At 43.8% G+C, this 25,903-nt stretch overlaps 1 protein-coding gene across 1 annotated transcript in view; it reads right to left on the reverse strand.

The window, feature by feature from the left end:
• htr1d (5-hydroxytryptamine (serotonin) receptor 1D, G protein-coupled) overlaps window positions 1-5,655 on the reverse strand; it is a 43,093-nt gene extending 37,438 nt beyond the window's left edge. The window contains exon 1 of the mRNA XM_054741647.2: window positions 5,550-5,655. The gene's annotated coding sequence lies outside the window, so the exon portion shown is untranslated. The remainder of the gene's footprint in view (window positions 1-5,549) is intronic.
• Window positions 5,656-25,903: the final 20,248 nt, after the last annotated feature.

The following is a 25,903-nucleotide window of genomic DNA, read 5'->3' on the forward strand; positions in this document are numbered from 1 at the left end:
TTAAATGTTGGATTTACTTAACCAAGTTCATCAACTGGTTCCATTATAATTGCTTAGATGTTGTCACACACTCCCTCAGGATGCAACACCGCTTAGGACTCCATTACCCAGCATTCCATCTGCTCAAGAAACTCAAGCCAACTGACACAACTTGGTTAATAAATTCAACATTTGATTTTTAAAGTGTAATTTGGATAAATGGAGATTGGGGCTACTTACTTAGTACTTTAAAAGTGAGGTTCCCTGACAAATGTATGATACTTGCTCTTTTTGAAATATAATTGGTCACTCTAAGTTTCACATGCAGGTTGAAAGTAAAATCGCCTTCTACTCCTTTTTCCTGCATTTATTATTTCCTGCAAATTAATGAACCTAAACAGGGCACTACTCTAAAGCCTCCCCCCCCCCCCCCCCCCCAATTACTTTTGTGGAACAGTTTTTATTTATTGATTTATTTATTCCTTAAAATCTGTCTTTGTTTTCTTAGAAAATAACACAATACTTAGTTTTCAATTGTCTTTGTGAATATGCTGTTGACTCCATAAAGAGGACTCCCACATCCCTATATATACACAATATATGTGTGTGTGTGTGTGTGTGTGTGTGTGTGTGTGTGTGTGTGTGTGTGTGTGTGTGTGTGTGTGTGTGTGTGTGTGTGTGCACCATATCTGAATGCATCTTAATTAGCCTTATAAAGATGCTAAATTGAAATAGTAGCACTTTTTGTGAACAGTGAGAGTGCAATAAATCATAACATGTGGGTATTTGACAGTAAGAGTCAGTGAGAGATGAATCAGGACACGTTAGTCTTCTGGAGATCTGTTGTGAAGCACAAACAAAATAGTAACAGGATTATTATTATATTATCAAAATATTAAATAAATAAATAAAAATATACCACATTATGACAAACAACAAACACTTAGATTCTGAAATAAAAAATAAACCTTGAGTCTTTCTAAAAATGAAGTGAATCATTTAAATGGGCTAGCCCATTAACCAGGCACTCGTGTTACCGCACTTATTTGGGGGCCAAAAGACCGAATTCTAACTTAAGCTGGATCGCCATGAATTCGATGAGCACATCAATCCTCCTGAGATTGAGTTTATCGACCGGAAGCTCAATTTATGCAGTACCACTCTCACTAAAACTTTCAGCCTCCAAAGAGAGTTGTTTTCTCATTTAAAGCACTTTAGTTTAGAGAGAGATTTTTTTCTGTAGGGTCTAGCAATAAATTGAGGAGCTTTTTAACTCGGAAAATAGGTTCAAAAAGTTAAAAAAAACGAGTGATTTCTTTCGTCGGAGAGCTGACAAGTTTAGAACTTAATCAGCAAACCTGTCATTTAGAAACTGCTTATATCACAATCAGCTATAAATCCATAACATATAGGAACTCTCCTCCAGTTTTACTTTGAGTCCTTTATGACAGGTAAATTATGTAGTCGTTTAGAGGTCAAAGATTACTTCTGATTCTGCGTGGTCAAAATTTGGTGGTGTTATGCTGTGGTGCAATGTGTTTCAGCATAACAAGTTTTATTTCCTGAAAAAATGTCTCCCAAAATTATACTCTAAAAAATTTAATGTTGAATTTATTTAACCAAGTTATGTCAGCTGGTTCTACTAAACCTAGTTGGTAAAGGCAACACAGGAGTTTTTACACTTTAAGTTCTTGTTTTCAAATTGGTTTCGGTGGTCCTTTGTCCATACACTTGAGCAATTTAACATTGGACCACACTCTGTAGCCCTCTGCTGGCCAGAAACTGCATTTAACAGTTTTGTGGTTCAGGTATGGATGGTAGTGGGAGGCCTTTCCCTGCTTTATGCTAATAGCTGTTTACTTTGCCAATAGCTAATATTGTAAAAGTAAGAGGGTATTGTCTTTGACATGAAGCAAAGAGCTAAAACCAGAGCAATCACTGACATGGCTTACACTCGTCTGAGGGAGCTGAAGGAGGCCACGAAATAAAGGACTGATGGTGACCTGGCTTTGTTGCTACTGGTGTTGTAATTGTATTTTTTGTTAAATAGTGTGGATCTTTTTACATTGTGGCATATTTAGTATCAGTTGACTCATGTTAGCGTTAATTTGTTGTTAGGGTCAGGGTTTATCGCTGGAAATATCCACTGAGACGTTGTTGAAAACAAATAAAATTTTGTCCTGAAATTGAAAAATATTGACTGTTTTGTAAAAGAAAAAACATTAAAATGTGGTCTAAATACATAGGGAGTGGGTCTACTGTATAGTCTTTGGGGATGTCATATTGCGCACCATGTTCCCTTCTACGTGAACCAGCTCGAGGTCCTGTGCCTGCCGATGACGTCACTCTAGATGATTGGCTGGACGTAGGACTTACGGAAGTTACTTTACCACGATCAGCATTGCATTCTATTGATGGAATTAACTGAAAGACCATCAAAAGTCTGAGGAGTCACGCTGACGTTGCATGCTTTCTGCTCCACAGGTAACAACATTTACCATAATGTCTTTTTAAACTAGCGACAGTCGCGGCAATATGGTGTAAAACTACCCTGAAATGTGTGTACTGCCCCCTAGTGCCAGACAACTACACACGTTTACTTTTAACATAACAACGTATAGCAAAGTATATTACTCCTTACATTTAAGAAAATAGGTGGAACCAGTTGGCATAACTCGGTTAAGCTAATTCAACGTTTGATTTAGAGTAAAGTTTCAAAACAACGATTCATGCCCCCTGGTTTCAAGAATTCCTTTTATTCTTTTATCAATTAAAAGAGTTGGGGCAAGTCCAAGAAGCACATTTAAATTCAACATGTGACACATGAATTTGAGAAAAACTAGAATTGAGTCATTCTTGTTGTTTTCATGCATCAGAAACCTGGAGTTGCTACACACACCACCTCCCACTTCACACATACATGCCATTTTGGCTCTGTGACTACCTCCACTGCTGGTTCAGAATAGCACTCTGTTCCAATATTTAAATCATCAAATTATTTTTTACAAGATGTAGCATCAACCCACAACACGACAAAGGCTTGTAAACTGTTTCAGAGCCTTTTTCTGCTTTTATTGCTGCTAATGATTGAAGAAACGGGCAGATTTTATTAAAACACTAAACAACTTCACATGACACTTCCATCCCGTTGTCTTCATGACATGTCTCTCTGTCAAGGATTTTTATCAACAACCTAGTGCCTGCAACCAGAGAAAAATAAACAAATGACAGACAAGTATCCAGATTGCAATGAGGAGGCAGAAGCTTCAAGGCTACTGCCCCGAGCTCCTGAATTCTCAGTTTATTTATAACATGAGATAAGGAAATGTGTGTGTGTGGGAATGTCTGTGTGAGTGTGAGTGTATCGGATTAAATGAGCATGAATTTAGGCATATAGAAATACATGTTAAATTCAGATGATTCAATCAATGATCAAGAAATAAGTATTATAAAATTTCCATAACACTCTCTAAACTTGACTTCAGTTTAGAGACAGGAGCATGCCTTTTAGCTCACTGGTACATCTCTTACAGCAAGTGAACCAAAAAGGATAAGAATCATTTGTTTTTCATAACAGCAGCAACAAGATCAAAGTGGAATTTGTCCTCAAACAAAACTATGATCATTGCAACAGAAGGAAAGATATGAAACGATCCTGCAAGTGTGGGAAACTCAGTTTCAGGAATATTCACTGAGGATGAGAAGCAGCTTTTCTTCTACAGATAAAATAAAAACAAAGCATCCTTTTCTCCCATGGGCTATTTGTTTGATCTCTGGAACTGATGGAAAAATATGTCAACTCATCCTATTTATTTGTGATCTAAAAGTCTGAATCATCTCTTTAACAGTACAAATGGATCAGGGTGCAGTTGTGTGAACCAAGACGTCAAAAGTGCAGATGATGTTTAATGTAGTGTGTTTTTAAGCTATACTAACTTCTTTGTATTTTTAAATCCTTTTCTTGAGCCAGTATGAGCTAAAATGACTCTTTACAAGGTTAATGAAATGTCATTCAGACCCCCACTGCCCTCTGTTGCCAGAATACCTCATTTGCAACTTCAGAGTGTCGGTCTGGTCTGTAGGACTTGGGAAAAAAATGGAGCTGACAGATCTGATGCAGAAGTCTGCTTCCAGCATGTTTCCTGCATGTTTTAGATCATGATCAAGGCTTATTTGTTTAACTTAGAGATGAATCCCTCCTGTAGACACTAATGAAGGCTGGGGAGACATTTCAGCTGTTGATTTAAGATTAATTAAGACGAACGCACAGGGAGGAGATAAGTTTTGCTTTCGGTTCTAGTAAACAGACACTAGTGGGTTCAAAGTGTGCCTTTAATATGAAATGCATGTTACGAATATTTTCACCTTCACTGAAGTCAAAAGGGACAAAGAAATTTTGTTTTTCATATTCTGCAGTCTATCATAAAACTTATATCCTTCCTGTCATGGCATCTCCTTGCTGAGTACTCTTAATTCTTTATTGCAAGTCTTTTGATTTTCATCACTTTTAGAAATAGAAAAAATTATTAATATAAAGACTTGGAGTTTAAAATTTTAATCTGACATGTTTCAGAAAGCTTGCTGTATTTTGCTGTCTAGGCATTTGTAATAAAAACAAATACGTGGGTTTATTCAAGATTTAAACCCATCAATTCCCCCACCACTTTAGTACACACAGCGCTATGCTCGATAGTTGAGTGAAGGATGGTGAGGGGGAGTGTAAGTCATGTCCTGCTATTGATTTACTCACAGCTTGAGTGACAAGTCAACAGACAGTAATGCAGGCTGGATTCCATCTTTTACTTTCATATCTGTTATATAAGCAATGCAGACGTGCAGGAGCACGTTACACACCTGCCCCACAGCCCACGCTCACTGTTTCCTAACTTCAGTTTTACTTGTAACAAACAAAAATACATCATTCATTATAATTTTTGTGTATTCAGATGAAAGTTTAAACAAATTGTAGTGATAATCGGTGCAACTATAATAAAACGTGAGAAAGGTGTGATAAAAGTAGAAGTCATAGTTTCTGACATACATCCACAGACATAAAATATTAATAAAGAGTGTGGTGTCAACATCTTTTCTCTGTAAATATGAGCCTCTAAAGTGGTATTTTAAGGGAATATAGTGCAGTCAGCAAATATGTTTAAAGGCATCTCAGCAAATCTTTTCGTTTGCATTCTTTTTAGTAATTTACTGAAGTAATCCCATGAATTCTTGCAAATAAAGCTCTTTTATGATGTTTCTAAAGTTAATCAGTGAGCAGAAATATTCTGTCTAGGTAAGATATTTTTTTATTTTATGTTTACAAAATCTAATAAACAAAACAGGGTGGAAAAATAAAAGTTTAATCCTCTGTGCCATCTATTCCTGTTAATTCTCACAGTAAAGTCAATAAATATAGCAGAAATCACATTTTCTCAAAAATGAAAATCGATATGGATTTTGTTTTCTACTGCATTTATGAAAAATGTTGTGCAACAAAACATTTGCATTAATTAAGATGGCAAAACTATTAATTTATTTTTGTCTAACAGTTAAAATTATTAATGGCCGGGACTTACCTCGTACTCAATTACAAGAGATTCGCTTTGATGAACACAATCAAACATAATATGCCGGCTGGCGTCGAGGATCACATGATTGGCATTTGGGTGTCCAGAGCGACTGAAAACTTCTGCCTGTAAAGAGAAAGTTCATCTGATTAGAAACTCTTTGCAGCTGCACTAATCAATCCCACCCGTTCTTTGAACCGTGTTGTTTTTGTGTTCTCTGAAGCGTTTATTGTCCCGTGCAAAAAAATAAACCAGCTCCACAGAGGTACAAGAAAAAAATGTTGTCAATCCAAACGCTGTCGAGTGTTTGCAACGTTGAAACCTGATTATTACAGGAAGTCGAGGATTAAAAAGGCAAATACTGTGACTTGGCATTTCAAATGAATGACTGTCAATTGATACCAAGTTAGTCCGAAGTTAGTGATATTAAAATTTTATGCGATATGTCCAGGAAAATGGAAGGATTCAGGGGTATTCCCAGGCCAGAGAGGATATATAATAATTCTAGCAAGTTCTTGCTTTGCTCTGAAGTCTTTCCTGGTGAAACTTGCTCAGAGAACCTCCTGAGAGAGGCAGCCAGGAGATGTTTCCTCTCCTTTCAATGAGGAGCAACAGCCCAATTCTGTGTTCCACTTTGAAAAACAGAGCTGCTATAAGAAGATGGACAGCAAATACAACAAATAAAGCTCAATTTTAGCCACTTATATAGAATAATGTTATTTTGGTTGTGATCCTATGCTTTTTACTGATGATGTGGTTCTGTTGGCTTCATCAGAAGATGATCTTTGGCTTTCGCTGAAGCGGTTCACAACCTGGTGAGAGTCAGCTCCTCTAAATCCAAGACCATGGTCTTCAGTTGGAAAAGGGTAGAATGCCTTCTCCAGGACAGGGACAAAGTTCTGCCTCAAATGGGGAGTTTAAGTATCTCTGGGTCTTGTTCACAAGTGAGGGAAAGATGGACCGTGAAATCGATAGAAGTATTGGTGCTGCATCTGCAGTGATGCGGGCGTTGTACCGATCTGTCGTGGTGAAGAAAAAGCTGAGCTGGAAGGCAAAGCTCTTGATTTACCAGTCGATCTATGTACCCTCATATATGGTCGTGACCTTTGAGTAGTGACCGAAATGACAAGATCATGTAACAAGCAGCCGAATTGTGCTTTCTCCACAGGGTGTCTGGGCTCTCACTTTAGAGAGGGTAAGAGGCTCAGTCATTCAGGAGGGGCTCAGAGTAGACCCGCTGCTCCTCCACATACAGAGGAGCCAGTTGAGGTGGCTCATGCATCTAGGTAGGACGTCTCCTGGATGCCTCCCTGATGAGGTTTTCTGGACACGTCTAACCAAGAGAAGACCTAAAGGAAGACCCAGGACAGACTGGAGGGACCACGTTTCTCGGCTGGCCAGGGAACACCTTGGGATTCCATTGGAGGAGCTGGCCCAAGTGGCTGGGGAGAGGGAAGTCTGGGCCTCCCTGCTTAGGATGCTACCTCTGTGACTCAACCCCAGATAAGTGGGTGAAAATGGGTAGATGGATGGTCATGATCCAATTTCATGGCCAAGGGAGAACGTTACAATGCAGATAGACGTCTTTCCATTTGGGCTCAGCTTCTTCATTAGAGCAATGAAGCAACACTCCTATTATTAACCCTAACCCCAATTCAAGAATATTCACTGGCTTATATCAAAGTGTTATTGAAATTTATAGAAGAAATAACTTTAAAGGAGAGTTACACTGAGAACCATATTACTTCTTATTAAAATAAGATTCGTCACTTCGAGTTTCACATGCATGCAGAACATGAAAATGGTCTTCAACTCCTATTTTCTGCATTAGCCAGCAAAAGAAAATGTATGTGAAAAAAGCCACACAGGTCTGTGTCATGCCGTAAATGGCACTGATGGATTCATCTGCCTTGGCTTGCGAAGGAGAAGGCTGTGTTTGTGGGCAGGAGGGAACAGAGCCATTGCTGAAATCTCTTGAAGTGAGAGGGATTTTGTTTTTTCATAAACATGTTTCGTGTTGACCACAGAACTACTATAGCTTAAGAAAAAGTCATAATGTATCTCTTTCAAAGGCCTATTTGACAGTTAGGCTTGCGTTTAGCACCCCTTAATGTCCATTTAATACAACCAAAAGCAAAGCGTCTCTCCTCGCTGTGCGTTCGTCTTTTTAACACCTTAATTTAACAGCTGAAATGTCTCCCCAGCCTTCATTAGTTTTTACAGGAGCGATTAATAACTAAATCAACCAAATCAGTTGTGTTCATGATCTAAAACATGCACTGGAAGCAGACTGCAGCGCCAGGACTGGACTGGCACTCTGAAGCTGCAAATGCGGTATTCTGGCCACAGAGGGGGTGGGGGTCTAAGTGACTTTTCATTAACCCTGTAAAGGGTCTTATTTTAGCACAAACTAACTGTAGAAAATGTATCCAAAGTTTGCATAGTATGTCTTTAACGCTTCAGTTACACAAAATGTATCTTTACATTACGTCATTTAATCCACTGATTTAAGAATTAAAGTTTTAACCATAGATCCTTCTGCTTTTGGTCAGTCAGAACAATGTAAAAAAGCTGAGTAAAATTCATAAAATCATTATTCTAGTAGTTTATGCTCCAGAGTATGTTATTCTGAGCCAAAATCACCTAATGTTAAATTGAGTTATGCCAATTAACCAGAACTACACAAATCCTAAACACAATACATATATTTCATCTGGCTGAACAGGTCAGCTGTCACTGCAGTTGTTTTTCATCTTTGTGAGTTTCAGTGGCTGATTATCAGTTTTAACCTGCGTGATCTCAAATCCTCCCAGGTCTTTGCTAAATGCAACAAAAGCACTCCAAAGCAAACAGCGCGACATTGCTGACATCAATACATTTACAGCAAACGAAGCTTGGACTTTGTGCCTGCAGGTGTGTTGTCACATCTAGAAAGGCATTCAAATGTTTTTCTTAAATTCAAAGGGTTACATTTCTGTGTGTGGAGAAGACCTGTTCGTATAAGATTTGGGCTCCAAACTCCAGAAAAAAACGTTCACTCATTAGTTTGCTGCAGGATAGTTTTGTTTCCACATGAGTCACCTTTCTAATGCAGTTAGCAATGAAGATTGTACAGTACTCTGTCATTCACTCATGCATATGCTGCACACACACGTTCATTAATTTTGCCTTTGGCTGGAACTGTTGTGTATTGTGGTAGAAATGATGGAATAAAGCTCAGCTCATTAATCCTTATACCGCATACTGCTGAACGCTCCTGAATTTGGCTGCTCATCCAAGGTTTCTCAGATCAAATCCCACCAAGCAGGCAGATCTTCAAACGCTGACAAAGGATTGAACCCTGGCATAGCCAGTGGGATTCTTGTTGAGGATCATTGTAGTGGAACTTGTTGCAGAGCCGAGCTGAAAGCCATGTGGAATTGTGAGCATTGTGCAGCTGAGAACAACAGAGAGAGTCTGTGCAGCAGCTTTTAACTTTTAACACGTTTTGCCAGACATGCACACAAAATGTCTCCATTTCAGCTCGACAGGATACGTGGGGAAAAAGTTGGAATGAAATTATCTTCAAAACATTTGCCCATAGCTACATTTACTGCTGTGACAAAAATCTGCATTATGTAAAAGAGGAAACCATAAATCAACTCTGCAGGAATGCAGATGAGCTTTCTGGGCAGGAGCACATCAGAGATGGACAGAAAGGCACATTTCAGACATTGTTAGACACTCCAGGCTGGTATCGCCGAAAGATGCATCAGTTAACATTTGCAATCCATCAGTGGAAGGTCTAAGTTTACTTTTACAGAAAAATATCATGCCTCATTCAGCACAGCTCATAACTGAGGCTTCAGAGAAACAACATGAGCGGATCTTTCTCTTATTAATAATATATGGCACGTTGTGGGGAGAAGAACCATGGACTATTGAGCAGCTGACCTCATGTATTCACATTCTCCTTTTCCAAGCTGCGTCTGTGATACTGATTTGTGCGCATAAGCTCTCACCACCATGGCGCTAAAGCACTTTAGCTTATGTGAATCACGATAAAATCAATCAAGTTTATTTCAACAAGGATCACGTGATGTTCTTCAGCTATTACTTATAAAAAATGAAACGATGTAAGACGTTTATTCTGAAAGTTCCTATCCGATGAAGAAGCATTTGCATTCAGTGATTTGTACGCAGGTGTTGCATCTGTCTGAGTTCTTGCTGGCCTTGCAGAGGGTTTGTTGCGTGGGTTTTTATCGTCCTAATGGGATTTATTGGCTGCATCCATAAATGTGTAGAGATAAAATATGCCTCTTTGGGCCTTGCAGGAGAGATTCCAACTCCTGGGTGTTTCTTCAATAAAACCTCATCTAACTCGTGTGAGATGTCTCCCTTTCATGTTGCAGCTCAGTGAGCCAGGTCATCATACAGGAAGCAGATGGAAACTGACTGGTGCCAATTTGTTTAGTTGGGAAAACAGAACAATTAGACTGATGTGACATCCAAAGTTGCATGTATTTACACACATGTATTTACAGCTGAGTTGTTCACACTCAAGTGTCCTGAACGCTCATAATGGTGCCTCTGGCTTGTTTCCTTGTCAGTTGCTGCTGTTTAAATGTGTGTGTGTGTGTGTGTGTGTGTGTGTGTGTGTGTGTGTGTGTGTGTGTGTGTGTGTGTGTGTGTGTGTGTGTGTGTGTGTGTGTGTGTGTGTGTGTGTGTGTGTGTGTGTGTGTGTGTGTGTGTGTCATTGTCAGCAGCTGCTCATTATGTCAGTGAGCAGCATTACACTGAGCTGTGTGTCCTGAACATTTACAGACGCAATCTGCTCCTACTAAACACTCTGCTGTGACTATTTTGTGCCATTTCAAAGGTATAAATAAACCTAAATTAGTAGCTGTTGAGTGCATGTTTCCATCTGTGCAGCAGGCGGTTGTTGAACTGGATGCATTCTTGAGAACTTGGGATGTTTATGTGCAGCGATCTGCTGATTTCTGCAGAGATATTGTTCTAACCTCGCAGAAGTAACGACTTGTGCAATTGTCAATTTGCATTGGTCTATCAGACGTGTGTGCAGCATTATTATTTGTAACGCTGCTTTTGGCCTATAGAATTTCCCTTCAGAGCATCTTGGAGAAACAGCTACCTCAAACAAAGCATGAAAAAACAACCAGAATGATCAGATTACTTTTACCTAAATTTTTGCACAGTTACACATCTTTTTTGTTTTGTTTCCCCATCAGATTTGACGTTGTTCCAGGGATGTGAAGGAGGCTGTGATACCAGCTAAACTGGACACTGCAGACAAGTAAAATGAGCCAAAATACTAATTGGATATTCTATAGATCCACCTCATGTGTAGTAAAGTTTTATTACCAGAATATGCTTTACTATGGATACCATTTTTTATTGAGGAAAACAAAAGGGAATTTGTCTGATGTAAAGGATTTCAAGACTGTCCAGAAAATTTTGAACTTTCTCTTTGCAGCTTACAATATAGGATTTGAACTGATTATCCAACAAAAAAATGAATAAAACTCCCATTTTTAAGGACACCTATTAGGACTTTTTAAATAATTTTACTTTTTTTAAATAAATTACTAGTTCTATGATCAACACAAAACATGTTTATAAAGTTCTTCGCACAAAATCCTTCTCACATAAAGTGATGTCAACAGTTTTATTTTTGACATTTTCAGCACCTTCCAAAATGAGCTGTTTCAGGGTTGTGTCACTTTAAGAAAACAAGCTGCTGCTGGCCACGCCCACCCAACCCTCGCTCAGGCAGCTATAAGCTGAGAAGCTCCCATATCTGGGAGGAGCTCGGAGCTTGGTCACTATTTCTAAAGACTTTTCAGATATCTTTAACACATTTTTCCCCAAAAAGCCATCCAAACTCAGCTTCCAGATAGGGAATATTCTGCTCAGATGCATGTTACATCGGTTGACCAATCATAAACCTTTCTCAGCTGATCTCACTCACTCACAAAACAAGTTATTTTACAAAGAAAATAACTGAAATATACAGCAAGCCATATTCGTATTGGATGTGTTTTTTGTACTGGCCGTTGAGGAAAAAAGAATAAGGACCAACACTTGCGTGAAGTAATTACATAATTGATATGCAAATTGGCCTCTAGTGACTGTAAACTTCAGCTAAATTCTGTCGGAGACAGTTGGCAATCCTGAGTTGAGTCTCTGCCCCTCCTGCCTGGAGAGGTGAGAGGTGATTAAATGTATTTTTTTCTGTGTGACATCACAAAGGGGACTTTTTGAATCGATTTGTTTTAGGTATATAATTCTTAAAACCAAACACTGACAAAAAACAGATTGAGGTTATTTATTTATTTATTTATTTATTTATTTATTTACAGAGGTGATAGAAACCCACATGGTCACACAAAGGGATGTAAAGTGAGCACACTCAATGAGTTAAAAAAAATCCACATTTGTTGTCTCAGTGATCTTAACACTAATTTGTAAAACAAGGATCATTGTGAGAACCAAAGAGCAAAAACATGAATGTTCATGCAGAGAAAGTGAAGTCAATGTAAGTAAGGACTTGGGTGAGTTAGGAAGACTCCAGTGAACCTTGGCTGCCCTGTTTTGCCTCCAGAGCTGCACAGCCTTGGCAGGTTGAGTTTGGCTGCAAGCACTGGGACTTTAAGTTCAAGGGGAAACGCTGCAGCCAGGGAGATGAATGTGGACAGGTGTAATCTGCACATTCAAAGGAGTCAGCTATCGTCTGATGAATGGAGTGAATGCGAGACAGACGGTCACCACTGAGTATTGACCCTCACCCAGACAACGTCTCTACATTGTGTTTAATGTGAAACAGGCTGTTAGGTTCTGTCCACTCTGCTTTAGTCTAGAGTGTGGCCGGGAAAAAAATGGCAGAGTTTGTGTCTCGCTGACCTGTATGATGGAACCTGGATAATCTATTAAATACTCTGTTTAAAAGAAAATATCATACTAGTATGTTATCCTCAATTTATGATTGTCTACAACTGATGAAATAAAACCAATTGAAATAGTTTCACTTTTATGTAAATGACTGATTTGATGTTTATGGTTGTTTGAACTAAACATTGGATCTAAATAAGACTTTCGAATTAATAAGTAACTTTTTATAAAGCTAGAGAACTACTGCCAACGTTAGCCTAAAAACAGCATCAATATTTAATGTATTCAAGCATCTGTTGCTGTTTCTGACTTATTGACTTAATGCAAATCACAAACCAGGTATCCTGACAACACAAGCAGCTTTTTTATATAAGTTTGTGTTGTTTGCAAAAAAGTTGTAATGAAAGTTTATTAAAGCATTAAATGTTGTATCTCTGCAGAAAATGGGACTCTAGTTTTCATAACTAATAATGACAAAATCTTGGCTTGACTTATTACTAGCACTTTAGCCATAATTATGATTATAAACTACTTTTAAAGAGCAAGTCACCCCAAATCAACTTTTTACTTCCTGATAAACTATATAAATGAGTATTTAATTGTGCTGTAGACACAAGTAGTTGATAATTTGGCACTTTAGTGCATCTTAGTGAAAATTGAAATATTCTGCCTAAAACTGTCAGTGTTGCGCCCTCTTCAGGTAAAAGCTCTGCACTACATTTGAATTTAAATCTGCCATTGCTAGTGGCGCTAAGAGAGGCACTATGATGTAGGGTCGCTGTCGCCTCGTCGTCGTCGTCGTCTTCCTCCGCTTATCCGGGTCCGTGTCGCGGGGGCAGCATCCCAACTAGGGAGCTCCAGACCGTCCTCTCCCCAGCCACCTCCACCAGCTCCTCCGGCAGGACCCCAAGGCGTTCCCAGACCAGATTGGAGATGTAACCTCTCCAACGTGTCCTGGGTCGACCCGGGGGCATCCTGCCGGCAGGACATGCCCGAAACACCTCCCCAGGGAGGCGTCCAGGAGGCATCCTAACCAGATGCCCAAACCGCCTCAACTGACTCCTTTTGATCCGGAGGAGCAGCGGTTCTACTCCGAGTCCCTCCCGAATGTCCGAGCTCCTCACCCTATCTCTAAGGCTGAGCCCAGCCACCCTATGGAGGAAACTCATTTCGGCCGCTTGTATCGGCAATCTCGTTCTTTCGGTCATTACCCAAAGCTCATGACCATAGGTGAGGATTGAGATGTAGATCGACCGGTAAATCGAGAGCCTGGCTTTCTGGCTCAGCTCCCTCTTCACCACTACAGATTGGCTCAGTGTCTGCATCACTGCAAACGCTGAACCAATCCGCCTGTTGATCTCCCAATCCCTCCTACCCTCAATCGTGAACAAGACCCCAAGATACTTAAACTCCTCCACTTGAGGTAGGACCTCTCTCCCGACCCGGAGTTGGCAAGCCACCCTTTTCCGGTCAAGAACCATGGTCTTAGATTTAGAGATGCTGATCCTCATCCCAGCCGCTTCACACTCGACCGCGAACCTACCTAGCAAGAGCTGAAGGTCAGAGCTGGATGAAGCTAGGAGGACCACATCATCCGCAAAAAGCAGAGACTAGAATCTCCTGCCACCAAACTCGACACACTCCACACCACGGCTGCGCCTAGAAATTCAGTCCACAAAGGTAATGAACAGAACCAGTGACAAAGGGCAGCCCTGTCGGAGTCCAACCCTCACCGGGAACAGGTCCGACTTACTACCGGCTATGCGGACCAAACTCACGCTCCTTTGGTAAAGGGCCTGAATGGCCCTTAACAGAAAGCCACCCACCCCATACTCCTGGAGCGTCCCCCAAAGGGTGCCCCTGGGGACAGGGTCATAAGCCTTCTCCAAATCCACAAAACACATGTGGATTGGTTGGGCAAACTCCCATGCCCCCTCCATCACCCTTGCAAGCGTATAGAGCTGGTCCACAGTTCCACGGCCAGGACGAAAACCACATTGCTCCACCTCAATCTGACATTCAACCATCGATCAGACCCTCCTCTCCAATACCTTGGATTAGACCTTTCCAGGGAGGCTGAGGAGTGTGATCCCCTATAGTTGGAACACACCCTCAGGTCACCCTTCTTAAAGATGGGGACCACCACCCTGGTCTGCCACTCCACAGGAACTGCCCCCGATGACCATGCAATGTTGCAGAGACGTGTCAACCACGACAGCCCTACAACATCCATAGCCTTGAGATACCCAGGATGAACCTCATCTGCCTCCGGGGCCCCGCCGCTGTGTAGTTGTTTGACTACCTCAGCAACTTCTGCCCCCGAGATTGGACAGTCCATCCCCTGGTACCCTGGCTCTGGTTCCTCCTCAGAATGCGCGTAGGTGGGATTGAGGAGCTCCTCAAAATATGCCTTCCACCGTCTGATTATAGCCCCAGTTGACATCAGCAGCTCCCCATCCCCACTGTAAACAGTTTGAGCAAGTTACTGCCTTCCTCTCCTGAGGCGCCGGATAGTTTGCCAGAACCTCTTTGGAGCCGATTGATAGTCTTTCTCCATGGCCTCACCAAACTCCTCCCATGCCCGAGATTTTGCCTCGGCAACTGCCACTGCTGCACCCCGCTTGGCTATCCGGTACCTGTCTACTGCCTCGGGAGACCCACATACCAGCCACGTCCTTTAGGCCTCCTTCTTCAGCCTGACGGCTCCCCGAACCTCTGGTGTCCACCAGCGGGTACGGGGGTTGCCACCACGACTGGCACCGGCCACCTTGCGACGACAGGTAGCAACAGCCGCCTCAACAATCGCAGAGTCGAACAAGGCCCACTCGGAGTCAATGTCCCCCACTGCTTTCGGGACGCGGTCAAAGCTCTGCTGGAGGTGGGAGTTGAAGACCATCTTGACAGGTTCTTCTGCCAGGCGTTCCCAGCAGACCCTCACTATACATTTGGGTCTGCCAGGTCTACGTGGCATCTTCCCCTGCCATCTGATCCAACTCACCACCAGGTGGTGATGAGTTGACAGCTCCACTCCTCTCTTCACTCGGGTGTCCAAAACATACAGCCGCAGGTCAGATGATACGACTACAATGTCTATCGTCGACCTGCGACTTAGGCCGCCCTGGTACCAAGTGTACCGATGGGCATCCTTATGTTCAAACATGGTGTTCGTTATGGCCAAACTGTGGCTTGCACAGAAGTCCAATAACGAAACACCACTCGAGTTCAGATCAGGCGGGCCGTTCCTCCCAATCATGCCCCTCCAGGTCATGCTGTCATTGCCCACGTGAGCATTGAAGTCCCCCAGCAGGACAATGGAGTCCCCTGATGTAGCACTATCTAGCACTCGTCCCAGGGACACCAAAAATGGTGGGTACTCTGAACTGATAGATGAAGATGGCGCTTGCGCACGGTCACGCTGCGAGCTGCTCGTCCTCTTTACTCACTGATGCCTTGCATTTTATCGGTTTTTATTGGCGTTTTATTGGCTTTTATGCACTTTTCTTGTCGCTGATCCGTTTTTTGAATGGTGTGGATCCTCTGCTGACGTATGATCGAGCTGCGCTGCTGAGGCTTCGTCCTTCCGTTGATGTAGCCGGCAGCGCGCGCTGGGAACCGGGCTGTGCGAGCTATGAACCTCACGGACGATGCTGCTGGTTGAACTGCCCGCGTGCTCTCTCCACCCAAGCCGTGATGTGTCGGCCCTCTGTCCGCCCCAGCTCGAGAAGGAAGCATCGGAGAAGACGAGGAAAGAGAGGTAGCCGGCGCGTGAGACGTCGGCCTGGATCCCTGAACAAGCGGCTGGCCCGATCCGGCCCAGCTTCTGACCCGATGGTTCCGAGATGTCTCCTGGATTACTCGGCGCCCTGCCCAGGGAACTCGGCCGGCTCTGATGGTGTATCGGCACCGCGCCACTGCCGATCGGCTCGAAGATCACGCCAGACTGGGTTTGCTGGGAGAATCTGCGCTCGGTTACGGGCACAGAGTTAGAGGGGACTGGGTCCGTGCGCGATCTCTGTGCTGCAGCCCCGCTGCAGACCCAGTTTGGTTTGGTCAATGCCAGGTCTGTGCTGAACAAAACTTTTATTCTTCGTGACTTTTTTATTCAGCATGACCTGGGTTTTCTCTGCATCTGTGAGTCCTGGATCCCGTTTGGCGACACAAGTTCCCTACTCGAGCTCATACCACCTGGCTGCTCGTGTTTTAATATCCCCAGATCACGGGGCAGAGGTGGAGGGCTGGTTGTTGTTTTTAAATCCAGCTTTCCTTGTAAACAGCTTACACCCACCATGTCATTTTCTTCCTTTGAACTGTGCTTATTTGAGCTGTGCATCTCCCCCCGCCTGCTCGTTGTGCTGATTTATCGGCCTCCAAAGACTGACTCTAACTTCCTTAATGATTTCTGTGATCTTGTGGCAGACTGCATCCTAAAATATGATTATGTCCTATTTTTTGGTGATTTTAACATCCATATCTGCTGTCCTGATAATGTGCTTGCTAAAGGTTTTTTTAATTTGCTAGAGTCATTCAATCTAACTCAATGGGTATCATCCCCAACTCATGCCAGGGGTCACACCCTGGACCTGGTTATCTCTTATGGTCTACCCATCATGAACCTTGTGACTTTGCCTCCTGTGTTCTCTGACCACTCTCCAATACTCTGTGATGTTACGTTGCCATGGCCTGTCCCTGTGTGTGAAGCTCCAGCTACTAGGTTCAGAGCCCTGGATGCAGAAACTATTTCAAAGTTTGTGGACTGTATGTCTGTAAGGTTAGAGACCTTTAACCCAGATCCATCTAACGTTGATCACTATTCACAACACTTTGATGTACTTTGTAATCAGGTCCTGGACGTGGTTGCCCCTCTCAAGCTTTGCAAGTCTCGGCCTAGGAGGGAGCCTTGGCTCTCTGATGTCACACGGGCTTGTAGGCGGGCGTGTAGATCCTCTGAGAGAAAGTGGAAAAAGGATGGCCTACAGGTCTCGCGTGAGTTGTTCAGAGCATCTCTGGTTGCTTATCAGGATGCAGTGAAGGCCGCCAGAATGGCCTATTTTGCAGACATCATTGAGACAAACTCCAATAATCCTAAGATTCTCTTCAAAACGCTAAACTCAGTTCTGGTGTATCAGGAGCCTAGCTCCATGTCTCCTACAGCTGCTGGAAACTCTGAAGATTTTCACAAATTCTTTGTTGATAAAGTGTCGGGCATTAGAGCAGTCATTTCTGGTAACTCTGTTGACCCTGTTCCAGTTCATCCATTACCACCCACCCTGAGCTCCCTCCATACAGTTTCATACTCTGAGCTGAGTAAGCTAGTTGCAAGGCAGAAGCCATCTGGCTCTCCACTTGATGTTCTACCGCCTCGTCTCTGGAAGGCTGCCTTTCCGTGCCTTAGCCCATCACTTGGTCAGATTATCAATGGGAGCCTCAGCACAGGTGTGGTCCCAGCTGCTTTGAAAGCAGCAGTTATTCGGCCGACCCTGAAGAAACCTGGTGCTGATGTCTCTGTGATAGAAAATTACAGGCCTATCTCTACCCTGCCCTTTACATCTAAACTGCTTGAGAAAGTCGTTTATCAGCAGCTGGTCTCACATTTAGCTGACTCTGATCTGTTTGAGGTTTTCCAATCAGGGTTCAGGTCTGGCCATAGCACAGAGTCTGCTCTACTGAGGGTCCTAAATGACATCTATCTATCACTAGATCACAGGACATCTGTGCTGCTTCTGTTATTAGACCTGACAGCAGCCTTCGACACAGTTGACCACGCGACTCTACTCGATCGCTTGGAACGATGGGTTGGGATCAAAGGGTCAGCTCTGGACTGGTTTAGATCGTATCTCCAAAACAGGACATTCTGTGTTAAACTGGGTGATGTTTTTTCTTCTTGGGAGGGGCTCCGGTGGGGGGTCCCGCAGGGGTCGATCCTTGGTTCACTTTTGTTTGCCATTTATCTGCTACCTCTGGGGTCAATCTTTCGTAAACATGGCCTATCATTCCATCTGTATGCTGACGATTGCCAGATTTACTCTCCATTGTGTCAGGAGAAAGGTCACTCTATTCAGTCCTTTGTCTCCTGTGTTAATGAGGTGAAGTCTTGGCTAATGTCCAACTATCTACATCTGAATGAGGGAAAGACAGAGCTCATTGTTTTTCACCCCAACAGCAGGAATGTGGATCGTTATGCTGATCTTGGCCGTCTTTCTCCATACTCAAAACCAGTTGTTACCAGTTTGGGGGTGAAACTTGATGTAGGACTTAAATTTGATGCACACATCAATTCTGTGATCCGGTCCAGTTTCTTTCACCTGAGACGCCTTGCTAAAATTAAGCATATGCTGTCGAGAGCCCACCTGGAGCGGGTACTGCATGCCTTTGTAATTTCTCGGCTTGACTACTGCAACCCTCTATATGCAGGGTTGTGTCAGTCAACACTGCGTTGCCTACAGGTTGTGCAGAACAGCGCTGCCAGGTTCCTGACTGGGACCAGGAAATGGGACCACATCAGTCCAGTTCTGGCCTCCCTGCACTGGCTTCCGATTTCCTATCGCTCACAATTCAAAATACTCGTCTTTGTTTATCATTTCTTCCAGGGTGGTGCTCCCCCCTATCTGGCCACACTCCTGAACAGACATTCCCCATCACGCGCTCTGCGCTCCTCTGACAAGGCCTGCTCGCTGTCCCTCGGTCTAGGTGTCGTACCCGTGGGGACCGGGCTTTCTCAGTCCTAGCACCGTTACTCTGGAACCAGTTGCCACCCTCAGTTAGGCTGTCCCCTTCTCTGCCAGTCTTTAAGAATTACCTAAAAACACACCTCCTCCGCTTGGCGTTTCCAGAACATGCTTGATTATGGCCCTCTATTATGTTGAATCCATTCCACAGTTTTCATTGGTACTCTCAATCCATCCACTCAATCCAATTGTGTTTCACACATTTGTATTTTACCGGAATGTTTCATCTATCTTGTAATTTCCATTTTGTATTTTGTAATTTGTATTTTGTAATTTGAATTTCTTTTATTGTTGATTTATTCAGTATAATTACTTACAACTGTACCATGTTCAGCGCTTTGGGCTTCCTGACAGGGTTGCGGAAGGCGCTTTATAAATAAAGCTTTGATTGATTGATTGATTGATTGATTGATATTTGGCCCATAAGCACAAGCAACAGCCAGGACCCGTTCCCCGACCCGAAGGTGCAGGGAAGCTACCCTCTTGTCCCCCGGGGTAAACCCCAACACACAGTCAGAGATTCTTGGGGCTAACAAAAGCCACCCCCAGCCCTCTGCCCCTCACCCTGAGCAACTCCAGCAAAGGAGAGTGTCCAACCCCTCTCAAGGACTTGGGTTCCAGAGCCAATGCTATGAGTCAAGGTGAGTCCAACTATATCTAGCCAGTACCGCTCAACCTCTGCCACAAGCTCCTGCTCCTTTCCCGCCAGCGAGGTGATATTCCATGTCCCAAAAACCAGTTTCCTTGTCCGGGAACCGGACCGCCAAGGCCCCCGCCTCGGTCTGCCACCCAATCCACACTGCACCGGACCCTTTATATTCCTCCTCCGGGTGGTGGGTCCAAAGTTGGATGAGCCCATGCATCCGGATCGGGCTGGGCCCAGCCGGGCCCCATGGGTGAAAGCCCGGCCACCAGGCGCTCGCTCACGGGCCCCAACCCCAGGCCTGGCTCCAGGGTGGGACCCCGGTAACCCTCCGGGCCAGGTACTCCGACTCCTTGATTGTACATCCATGAAAGATCCTCTGGTGTAGGGGTGTAAGAAAATATCGATATGGCAATATATCAAGACATTTTTTCCAGCAATATTATATCGATGTTCAAAAGCCGTGTATCTAATTTTTGGAAGAATTTACAAGCAAACATTTGTGTATTTTCTTTTCTTTTGGTGCAATTAAAACGCTGACCGCTTGTTGGCAGTGGTGTGCAATGGGTTTTGTGTCCACCATTAAAATGTAAATCCCTCTATTATAGTTCAGATACCTCATGTTACACATGTTAAGTATCAGTTTGGACTGTTTATTAAATATTCCCACAATAAATTCAGTTGAAAAAACCCGTCTGACTTGATGTATCACAATATACCGTGATACATTGTATTGTCTCCCCTGTATCGTGATATGTATCTTAATGCCAGAATTTCACCAATACACATCCCTACTATAACGTTAGCTGGGACATTATGATGTCACAATGTCATTGTGAACCTGTGTGTGTTTGTTAGTGGCTCCACCCTCTCAGTCTGCTAGGCAACAGCATTTGTTGCATTTTTCAAACAAGAAGTGGGAGTGGGGTTAAGCCTGGGGCACGCCGGAGGTGGATGAGCTGCGCTCGCACCGTCATTTTAAATAGAAGCCGTTATAATCAATGAGAGTGGGCACACGGGGAGCGCTGCGCCTAGGCAATGAAGTTAGGCGCCAGTTTTTAAAAGAGAATGAAAGAGAGTCAGATAAGTGTTAGAAGTCACTGTTATGATTCTGTTGGTATTTTTAAGGTATTGAACTCAATCCAAGCAACCACATGGCCAAGTGAAAGGTCTTCTCTCATCTTCTGCTCATGGCTCACCTAACAAAATGACAAAAAAGAACAGACAATAATACCTATCAGTGACTGAATCCGTTGTCAATAAGATAACAGGATGAGGACAATGTGTTTGGTTTCATGATCCATTTCAGAGCTTATTTCTCTTTTTTCATCCTTTAAACCGTTAAGTTACAGCAGGCTCTTGACAGATGAAGATAAAACAGTCACCAGCTTTACAATATAGGACAATTTGATTCAACTGGCACTTTTTCATTTCGGAACACCCTCAAGTTTTCTTCTTGTTTTGTATTTAAGACTCTGATATTTTTTTTCTGGCTCTTGGCACATGGAATGTCACCTCTGGTGGGTAAGGAGCCTGAGTGGGTGTGTGACGTTGAGAGGTTCCGACTAGATATAGTCGGACTCACCTCAATGCATGGCTCTGGTTCTGGAACCAGTTTCCTTGAGAGGGGTTGGACTTTCTACCACTCTGGAGTTGCTCCCACTGAGAGGCGCCGAGCAGGAGTGGGCATACTAGTTGCCCCCATCTCAGTGCTTGTACGTAGGGATTTACCCCAGGGAATGAGAGGGTAGCCTCCCTCCACCTACGTGTGGGGGACTGGTTCTGACTGTAGTCTGTGCTTCTGCACCAAACTACAGTTCAGAATACCCACCCTTTTTGGAGACCTTGGAGGGGGCGCTGGAAAGTGCTCCTTCTGGTGACTCCCTCGTTCTGCTGGGGGACATTAACACTCACGTGGGCAATGACAGTGAGACCTGGAGAGGTGTGGTTGGGAGGAACGGCCCCCCAATCTGAATTTGAGTGGTGTTTTGTTGTTGGACTTCTGTGCCAGTCATGGATTGTCCATAATGAACACCATGTTCAGACATAAAGGTGTCCATATGTGCTCTTGGCACCAGGATACCTTAGGCCACAGCTCGATGATCAGCTTTGTCTTGGACACTCGGGTGAAGAGAGGGGCGGAGCTGTCAACTTGTGGTGAGTTGGCTCAGATGGTGGGGAAGGATGCCGGTCAGACCAGGCAGGCCCAGTCGTTTCGAGAGGGTCTGCTGGGAACGTCTGGCAGAGTCTCCTGTCAGAAGGAGCTTCAATTCCCACCTCCGACAGAACTTCCAAAATGTTCTGGGGGACGCGGGGGGACATGGGGGGGTGGGGTGGGGGGTGGGGGGGTTGCTACACTATTGGCTGTTAAAATGTGTAAATAGGCCCGTTTATCTGGCCTCCTAGAACAACATGTGAAAGGTTAAAAAAATATTTTGCAGTTGTTTTCTAAATTTGGGTTTCTGGGGGTTAAGTCTCTGAATGTCATAGGGCTGTGTTGGTTAACGCAGCTCTCCAATATTTCATGGACATTGGGGGCAGCTCCAATGGACTGGCAGACTGGGCTGGTCGTCCCCCTATTTAAGAAGAAGAAAAGAAGAAAATATCATTTCTATAGCGCCTCTCAAGATAAAAATCACGAGGCGCTTAAAAAGGGGGGACCGCAGGGTGTGTTCTAACTACAAGGGATTATGCTCCTGAGCCTCCCTGGTAAGGTCTGTTTAGGGGTCCTGAAGTGGAGGGTCCATCAGATAGTTGAACCTCGGATTCAGGAGGAGCAGTGTGGTTTTCATCCTGGCCGTGGAACACTGGGCCAGCTTTATACCCTTAGGGGGTCCTGGAGGGTGCATGGGAGTTAGCCCAACCAGTCTACATGTGTTTTGTTGATTTGGAGAAAACATTTGACCGTGTCCCTCGGGGGGCCCTGTGTGTGTGTGTGTGTGTGTGTGGGGGGGGGGGGGGGGGTACTCGGGAGTATGGGGTACCAGGCCCTCTGATACGGGCTGTTTGACCCCTGTATGACCGGTGTGAGAGCTTGGTCCGTATTGCCGGCAGTAAGTCGGGCTCGTTCCCAGTGAGAGTTGGACTCCGCCAAGGCTGCCCTTTGTCACCGATTCTGTTCATAACCTATATGGACAGGATTTCTAGGCGCAGCCACGGTGTGGAGGGCATCCGTTTTGGTGGCCTGAGGATCAGGTCTCTGCTTTTTGCAGATGATGTGGTCCTGTTGGCTTCATCAGAACGCGATCTTCAGCTTTCGCTGGAGCGGTTCGCAGCCGAGTGTGAAGCAGCTGGGATGAGAATCATCTCCTCTAAATCTGAGACCATGGTCTTCATTCGGAAAAGGGTAGAATGCCTTCTCCGGGTCAGGGATGAGGTCCTGCCCCAAGTGGAGGAGTTTAAGTATCTCGGAGTCTTGGCCACGAGTGAGGGAAAATATGAGTGTGAGATCGATAGGCAGATTGGTGCTGCATCTGCAGTGATGCGGGCGTTGTACCAGTCTGTCGTGGTGAAGAGAGAGCTGAGTCAGAAGGCGAAGTTCTCTATTTACCGGTCGATCTACATTCCTACCCTCACCTATGGTCATTAGTTTTGGGTAGTGACCGAAAGAACGAGATCGTGGATACAAGCGGCCAAAATGAGTTTTCTCCGAAGAATGGCAGGGCTCTCCCTTAGAGATAAGGTGAGACGCTCGGCCATTCGGGAGGGGCTCGGAGTAGACCCGCTGCTCCTCCACATCGAGAGGAGCCAGTTGAAGTGGCTCAGGCATCTGGTTAGGATGCCTCCTGGACGCCTTCCTGGTGAGGTTTTCTGGGCACGTCCAATCGGGACGAGACCTAAAAGTAGACCCAGGACACAGTGGAGGGACTATGTCTCTCACCTGGCCAGGGAATGCCTTGGGATTCCCCCAGAGGAGCTGGCCCATGTGACTGGGGAGAGGGAAGTCTGGGCCTCTCGCCTTAGTCTACTGCCCCCGCGACCCGACTCCGGATAAGCAGATGAAAATGGATGGATGGATCTTTTTTTTTCTGTCACATTTTTAAATTTTCCTACATAGGACGGCTTCCTGGACCATCAGTGATTCACGCTGAGCATTAACTGAGCTGTCCCCAAGTTAGACATGCAGCTACAAGAACAACAGCGTGCTGACCACTAAATTAGCTTAATTACTCTGTCAGATTTGTTCTTTCAGATGACTCAAGTAGCAATTAAAACTTTAAAAACGGACAACAGAGAATACAGATGGCTGATCGTAGTTTAAGAAGACTTTCAACCCAATTCATGAGACAAAATAACACTTGTGTTTAATTGTTCTGTTTAAATTCTCACTAAACACACACACACGCACGCACGCAAGCACGCACGCACACACACACACACATACACGATAACCTCTGCTCTGATTGGTTAGCTCAACATTAATGGTTGTGAAACAGGAAACACACATTTTTCAGTTTCCAGCAATAAGCTGTTAAATAAAATAACAGATGTTATGAGTTGCTGTTTAAATAATAGAAAATCAGAAATGTTGAAGCAATGCTGTTTTTGCTATTGTATTGATTGAGGACCCTCTTGAAAATGTGAGTAAATAAATAAATAAAATATAATTAAAACAGAAAAATGATCACATTATAAGGTTATTGCTCAAATTTTATTTTTCCAAGGGTGGCAGCTCTAAGTTTCTGTAGATATGATTTTGAATGAATTAATATTGATATAGATTTAAATATATTAAAATAAACTTTGAACCCACTCTAGGTGTGAGTTAGTGAACTAAAATGGGGCTGCGTGCCAATCAAACGTGGTAGAGAATGTTTTAGTTTCTACATTCTATAAAAACAAAGAATAAAAAATAAACTACTTAACTATAAAAATTCAAAACAACACGGGTCTTATTATGTTTATGTATTTAGCAGACGCTTTTGTCCAAAGCGACTTACAAGTGACAATCGGCATGTTGCCCTTGAGGCTAACAACAACAATGACAACAACAACAACAACTTGACATCAATCATGGAGAGGAGGGAACAAGGAGTGGACAGGGGGGGGCTGCAGGGAGGGTGCTAGTTTAGAAGATGCTCTCTGAAGAGCAGGGTCTTCAGGAGTTTCTTGAAAATTGAAAAGGAAGCTCCTGTTCTGGTAGTGCTTGGAAGGTCATTCCACATTTGTGGAACGATGCATGAGAAGAGTCTGGATTGTCCTGAGTGTGGTGTAGGCACTGCTAGCTGACGATCCTGTGATGAACGGAGTGGCCGGGCCAAGACGTAAGCCTTTGCAAGAGAATTCAGGTAGATGGGAGCCGTACCATCTGGGACTTTGTATGATAGTGTTAGCAATTAGAATTTGATGCGTGCTGCTAGCGGAAGCCAGTGGAGCTCAATGAACAGAGGGGTGACGTGTGCTCTTTTTGGCTGATTGAAGACCAGACGCACCGCTGCGTTCTGGACCATTTGAAGAGGTCTCACAGTACAGCCTGGAAGACCAGTTAGAAGGGTATTGCAGTAATCGAGGCGGGAGATGACAGTAGATTGCACCAGGAGCTGGATGGCATGTTGTGTTAGGTATGGACTGATCATTCGTATGTTATACAGCGCAAAGCGGCATGAACGAGCAACAGAGGCAACATGGTCTTTAAAGGTCAGGTGTTCATCAATCACAACACCCAGATTTCGAACTGCCTTTGAAGGAGCCAGAGATAGGAAGTCATTCCGGATTGAGATATTGTGCTGTATGGATGGTTTTGCTGGGATGACAAGTTGTTCAGTTTTAGAGAGTTTGAGTTGGAGATTGTGGGATTTCATCCATTTTGATATGTCAGAGTGACAGTTTGATATTCGTGCAGAGACAGTGTGGTCGTCCGGTGGAAACGACAGATAGACCTGGGTGTCGTCTGCATAGCAGTGGTAGGAGAAGCCATGTGATCGAATGATTTTTATTTAATTATGTAAATATTCTTACATCCCATTATTATTACAGCATTAAAACTGGACCAAATTGCATGCAAATGTTGCCATAAATTGTTAAAATAAATAAATAATCTGTTTAACGTTTTGTAACATTCTATCTAAAAGCTGGATATGCAAGGGCTGCTCCGTTTCTGAGAGACG

The sequence above is a fragment of the Nothobranchius furzeri genome, chromosome 18, assembly GCF_043380555.1.
Source record: "Nothobranchius furzeri strain GRZ-AD chromosome 18, NfurGRZ-RIMD1, whole genome shotgun sequence".
In the NCBI taxonomy this organism is placed as follows: domain Eukaryota; kingdom Metazoa; phylum Chordata; class Actinopteri; order Cyprinodontiformes; family Nothobranchiidae; genus Nothobranchius; species Nothobranchius furzeri.